The sequence below is a fragment of the Notolabrus celidotus genome, chromosome 17, assembly GCF_009762535.1.
Source record: "Notolabrus celidotus isolate fNotCel1 chromosome 17, fNotCel1.pri, whole genome shotgun sequence".
NCBI lineage: Eukaryota > Metazoa > Chordata > Actinopteri > Labriformes > Labridae > Notolabrus > Notolabrus celidotus.
This window is the reverse complement of record NC_048288.1, coordinates 13481159-13487665: the sequence shown is the minus strand read 5'-3', so window position 1 is coordinate 13487665 and position 6507 is coordinate 13481159. Positions and strand designations below refer to the sequence as shown.

Here is a 6507-nt window from a genome sequence, read left to right as displayed (position 1 = left end):
TTCGAAAGTGACCCAAAAAGACCACTGATTCTCAAAATGACCACAAAAGATATGCAATATCAATGGCATAGATACTCAGAGGGATTCATTCATACTGGGATCCAAATAACTCAGTATGTCTGCAGCCATCTTGCACTCTGTCATGGTTTTAACAAGTTTTTCTTTGTTCAGAACAATGCCAGAAGTAGCTCATTAGGTTCCTGGTCTACAGCATAGTTTGCAGTTAAGTTTTCATGGACAGGAAACTTAATTTTACAGAGAAGACACCAGTTAATGTAAGGATTTCTTTTGCATAAGGCACAAGTTAAGCAAATAAAGAAATAATCACAGTTCCACTTTTTGCACAGGGGGTACTGCAGCTTATATGCTGCAGGTTAGCAGCCTCTTTGCATCTAAAAAGGTCTTAACAACTCCATGAACTGTAATGACAGTAAGTAACCTTCAAGAATAATTACATAAATAAGCCCACTCATGACCAATTTAGGCAAAGGAATCTACTCAAGTGGGGAATTGAGCTTATGCACAGTCTCATAAAGTCCAAGAATAATAAAGATAAAAAGACACTTTATGAAACTGAACTACTTTATTTGCTAAGTAGCAATACATCAGTGTGAAGCAGGTAAAACAAATCTCCTGTGCTATGACTTGCAGCAAAGGAAGGCAGCACAATGACAGTGCATTTTGTTTCTAACAAAAGCCATGCAGGTAGTTTAAGACTAAGTGATGAAGGTTTTGGAAAACTGGCTTTGGTTTCATGTCAAAGTTGATACCACATACCAAGATGCATATACCTGAACAAAGAAATCCTAAAGTGACATGATATTTATGTAAGGCAGCCACACAATGTTTAACTGTGATTTTGGAGAACCAAGCCCCTCCAGACTTTTTGTCAGCCAGCATCAAAGAGCTTATGGCAGAACATAGAACTTAATAACATAAGTCACACCAAAACTCAAAGAGAATAAATAGACCTTACATTTGACAACGCTGAGGCCCGAGTCTCAGAGGAAGAAAGAAATTGGAAAGTTAAACTTCCAGAGATCCATGGAAACTGAGCTTGAGTGGAGATGACCTTGATGTGAGATACTTTTTTTTTCAAGAATCAGAAGTTAAGTCAAGTTTTTGATCATTACCCAACAGACTACAAGAGGAAAAAGCAATCAGTGAGTAGTGGTTCCTTTCTCATTTGGATAAAGTACCATATTGGCCCAAATATAGGACGACCATGAACACCTTGACACCATAAAAGTTGAAATAAGTTGCCGTCTATTGAATGGACGATTGTTCTGGTCATGGGCATACCTTCGCTCTCATTCTAGGCATGCCATCTTTGAACATTTCACTCTGTGTTACCACATTTCTTGGCTGTGGTTTGGTATCTTCACTGCATTGATAACGGCCTTCTTTAAAAAAAACAAAAGGATAACTCAACCTCAGATGTTGGTTGAGTCGTCCTATTGTGCAACTTAGCTTACCGTGTCTCTCCATCTTCCATCCCCCTGGCATCGTGGCAGTGAGGGGTACACTCGCTTTGCAGATAAGTAGCACAATCTGTTGTGACAAGTTTTGCCATTTAATTACAAAGTCTCAATTATAATGTAATCCCACTTTTTTCAAACCTCTCTTACTATCTCCCAGGTTATAATTTTTCCAAGAGTGCATACCTTCAACAAAGGTGAATTCCCTGCAGGTTTGGAGAAGGCCTTACCTGGGAAAACAGACAAAAGACAATTAAAATACTGAGAATTGGAAAATCCCAATGAAATGATACATCTGATTAAGCCAAAACAACCAAAGGCTTCATTAGCATTCTTTATAGATTTTTACTCAAACAGCACATGGTATGGTTTTCAATTAAGTGTCTCAGCTCTGAGGTTTTATCCCCCAAACTTGCCTTTGTGTGTGCCAAACGTTTGTTAGCACTTCCTAAAACTGTTGAAATATTCAGTAAACTAAAAGTTACCATGTGAAAAATGATCCTGATCAGCCCCCACTATTGGGTAGTTTTGGTTTGGTAAAGGAAGTGCTTCTTTCAACCACCAAAGGTTCATGGATGGATAAAAAGCTTTACACTTTATCAAGCTTGATATTTGCTGCTGTTGTGTTCCCTTACTCAGATGGTCTGAAGACTCAATCTCATTCTTGAGTGTACGTCAATCAGTTTTAAGGAGTGAACATTTCAGTTAATTTGGTCAAACATGATACATTTGTGGTATTTAGAGGTGAGAATCAGTGTTGCCTACTTAGCGACTTTGTCTCTATTTTTAGCAAGTTTTCAAACTCCCTCTAGCGACTCGTTTTCAAAAAAGCGACTAGCAAAAAATCTGGTCTTACTGAAGACTTTTGGAAACTCTGAATTGAAAGCATGCATCGTTCTAAATGAGCAGTGGGTGCTGCAGTGGCCCCCTCCCCCGTCCCAAAGCACTCACAGACGGCTCAGTACTAGTCACACAGCAGTCCCTCGTAGCTGCAGTCAGAGTAGAGATATTAACCCCTCCGTGTCCAGACTGCAAATGAATCGCGCAGGTACGAAGACACCGCTGGCTGATCCATTTAGATTGTTAATGTTGATTGTACAGAATAAATATCTTGAAAATGATGTTGTTGAAAAATGTAATGTTTTACTTTGATTTTATTTAGGATCCTATGTGTAGTTATAAACATATTTAGGGTGTTTTTTAACCTCTTTGCCTCTCACTCGACGTTATACGTCTCTCTGACAGCATCTATTACAATTCAGATTATGCCCCTTTCTTGTATTACTACTGTCATTTAGACTGGTGAGCATGGAAACATCACAGTATTTCACACTGCAGTAGCAAAAGTCTCTTTGGATAAAAGTTTATTTTTACTGTGTGAAAAAAACCTTCCAAATTAAAAAGGGGTCATTGTTTCTGTGTGGGTATTATGCTTGCTCAGTTGTTGCAGTTAAAAGACATGATGATAAAATTAAAGCAGCAGCAGGTTAGAGGATGACAAGCATTTTCTGTCCTAATGTATCCCCATTGCAGCTCACAAAGGAAGGATTTTGCAAAAAGTGGCAATTATGCTAATTATTTATCGCTGGCTTACAAATGAGCATGTAGTTTGATATAATGTATTCAAATCACACGGGCTAACATTTCCCTGTCAAGCTTTGTTTTTATACACAGTGGGTGCAATATACCTGGTGGAATAATACCAAATGGTTGGTATTTGTGTTTGAGTGGAGGCAGGTGCTTTTGGTTGAAGATGAAGGAGGATTGGAATCATTACATTATGTGTATTTTAGGCAATGCAGCTATTGTTGACGTTTTTGTTGTTTGACATACTGTGATTCACTTGAATATCAAAGTGATGATCACATATTGTTACTTTACATCTCTAGTTAGCCTCTGTTGACATATGATGTCAGGAAAACACAATTAATACTACTCATTAATCATTTTGATATGTTGTTTTCTACAAATTGATCACTTATCCTGAACGTAGGGAAAGTTAGGAGGTCAGGATAAGTTACCATGGGGTAAAAGTGAATCTCCATAGTACTGAAAACCCAGAGTTAATGCTGAAGTTACTTTAAATTCTGCTTCATAGTTAAACCCCCAGCTCCACAATGCTTGTGAATTTCAGAATTGTCTCTTTTTTTAAACACATTGACTTTCGCTGAGCTTCCATTCCTGTTGTATAACATCCTTTGAAATATTGTCTCTCAAACAATAAGTTCTTTGATCATGACTAATCTAATGGGTTGTTAAGAGTTATTCCATACAGTCTTTCCTGATTTTGTCTAAATTGGATTTCATTTGATTTGAGTTTAACCATTTTAAGAAATATATTTTAATTTAATTTGATCCCTTTGGAGTTATTTTAGGGGAATTTTGTGGATTTTAAATCTTTATCTTGTCTTGTGTGACTTTACAAACTGCTTGTTTTGCTTTGCTGCCCATGTAAAGCACTTTGTAACTTAGTTTTTAAAAAGTGCTCTATAAATACAATTATTATTATTGTTATTATTATTATTATTATTATTATTATTATTATTATTGATTAATCTCATATTTAATAACATTTAAAAATGTCATTATTTTGCATTAAAAAACATTTTTTAAGTCCATAATATTAACAATTTTAGTATTCATGTTTCTGCAGTGTTGTTCTTTCTAATCAAAGAATTGCATGTTCTATCACTGTCATTATAGAGTGCAGTTATTCCAAGATAATGTTTATTACTCTGTCGTCCAATGATCCCATGTTAATGCAACATTTGCACTTTCAGCAGTTCCAGTTTGGTTGCTTTCTCTGTTTCGTACAGGTCCTGTATGTATTATTTTTCCCCTTGATGGTAAGCTATATGACTAGGCATAAAATGCTAACCTGAGGATGTCCTTTTGACCTGAGTCTTCCACAGTGTTTACTGACCTGCAGTCAGTTACCACCTACTTAACAAGCTTTCGGTCAGACAACTCACGTTAACTTAAGATAAAGTTTATTGCAGCATATAGTATTGTGTTTGGCGTATGGGCTCCGAACCTCATTACTCCTAGTAGATTATTTAAATGCAGACATTTAGGAGTAATGAGATAGGACTAACCTCCCTCGGAGCCCGCAGGTGGATGCCGGGAGGAGGTGGGTACGAAGTTTGCAGACAGCACTGAGCAGGGCAGCAGGAGCACTGGCAAAGCAGAGGCAGAGACAGGGAGACTTGCAGCTTAAATAGACCGCCAAATGAAAGGATGCTTAGATCAGCCGATAGGGAGGATGATGACGTGTCAGTATGAATGAGCGCAGCTTGAGTTGTCTGCCTGAACTGGCTTGCAGGCAGCGCAACTGGCTTGTAGAATTGTAGAAACATTGTAACCAGTTACATTGACATTAGCAGTAGTTGATCAGATGCAGACTAAGAAACATCCCTGCCCTTAGCCCATCCTACAAAACATCCTTAAAACATACAATTCTGCTCTTAGGCCTTCTGCTCATACAAATCTAGTCCAAACCCCAAACAAATCCTGATTTGTATAGAAATAAGTGTATGATAAGTTGCTGCAGAAAAAAAGAGTCAAAAGCACGAGACAATTGAAAGTCACATATCCATGAATAATGGCAGTTTTGATACGACTGGCACAGTGAAGCTGTCAATACACCTTAAAAAGACATTACGTAAAATGTGGGAAAACAGTCACCGTTCGAACAATTACACGCCGATGCAATTTTACAACTCATTTACTTGTTTTACGCTTGTTGAGTTTGTGCAAATTGGACACTATTTACAGCAGTGGTGATCAGTTTTACTTTACTCTGTTGAATTATTATCTCTAAAATGCTCTCGTTATTGCTTTGTCACATGACCAGAGAGGGGAGGAACATCTGTCAGGTGCCCACCAGGCCTTTAACATCCACTGCATTGCTTGAGTCACTCTCTCTGTCACTACAGAGTCAATGCAGCCAAGGCGGCATATGATGACACTACACAGAGTTTAAATACACAGTGCTTGTGCCAGACTGCACAGCTAATGCAGTTGGACAAACATTTGTGAGCTTTTTTCTCTCCTGTTATATAAGTGTATTCATAATCTGATGCATCTTCTTCATTGTCGTTGCTGTTTTCACTTTGAGTCAAGCCTAAAAAGAGACAGATGCAGCAATTGGGCTGTACCACCACGACTTGGCAGCTCCCACAGATCTGACAGGCACCTTAACAGGAACCCTGAAGTGTTTCATCGAAGCATACAGCCACTGGCTTGCTTTCCTTTCCCCTGTCTTCGTGCCCAGTCCTGGGCGCGGTCTGCTGTCCAGCTCGATGCCAGTTATAGACCCCCTGCTGCGAACAGTTAAATGGAATGGCTCTGGTCCTTGCCAGCCCCTCTGCCCCTTATGCTCAGAAATATGCCAAATCATTTCCCTTAGCTAAGAGCTAAATATTATCAGGGACAATTTCTTGCCCAGATATGGCCTCGTCAGTTGATTGGTTCACTCGGATGAGTAACTAATATGGACACAAAACTTAAGGAATAATAATGTATCATACTTGTTCTGGAAATGTGTGTAAGTTTAAATTGGATTCCAAAGTTTTTGGGCTTCATTCACAAAACGTTTTTAAGAAGAAATTTGTTCCTAAAACCCACTTATGAATAATTTAACCCTCCTGTTATGTTCCTTTCTCAGGAACAGTAATAATGTGCCTGGGTCAATTTGACCCGGGCATATTTAGTTATCCAAAACTGTCAAAATCCAAAAAAAATCCCAATAAAAATTTTGTAAATTTCATTATTAACTCCATTACTAACCATTTAAATCAATATTTACTTGCAATGGTGTTCTTTAATCCTCACAGATCATGCTTTGATGAAGATAGGGGGGTTGTAGACATGCCAGGGACACATATTTCAGTTAGAGAACCATTAAAAAGTCCATTTTGCATGATATGTCACCTTTAATGTTTTTTCACAGTGACAGCCTTTAGAATACAATAATTGTCAAATTGTGTTATTTGTGCATAAAAGGTTGAGAAAATTCTTCTCTGTCTCT

At 38.0% G+C, this 6507-nt stretch overlaps 1 long non-coding RNA gene across 1 annotated transcript; it reads right to left on the bottom strand.

Moving 5' to 3' along the window:
• Window positions 1–614: 614 nt before the first annotated feature.
• LOC117828840 lies at window positions 615–4621 on the bottom strand. Its single transcript, XR_004634505.1, has 3 exons — window positions 4574–4621; window positions 1665–1708; window positions 615–1551 (listed from the first exon to the last, which is right to left on the bottom strand). It is a non-coding gene; the product is annotated as an uncharacterized LOC117828840 (long non-coding RNA).
• Between the last annotated feature and the right edge of the window lie 1886 nt (window positions 4622–6507).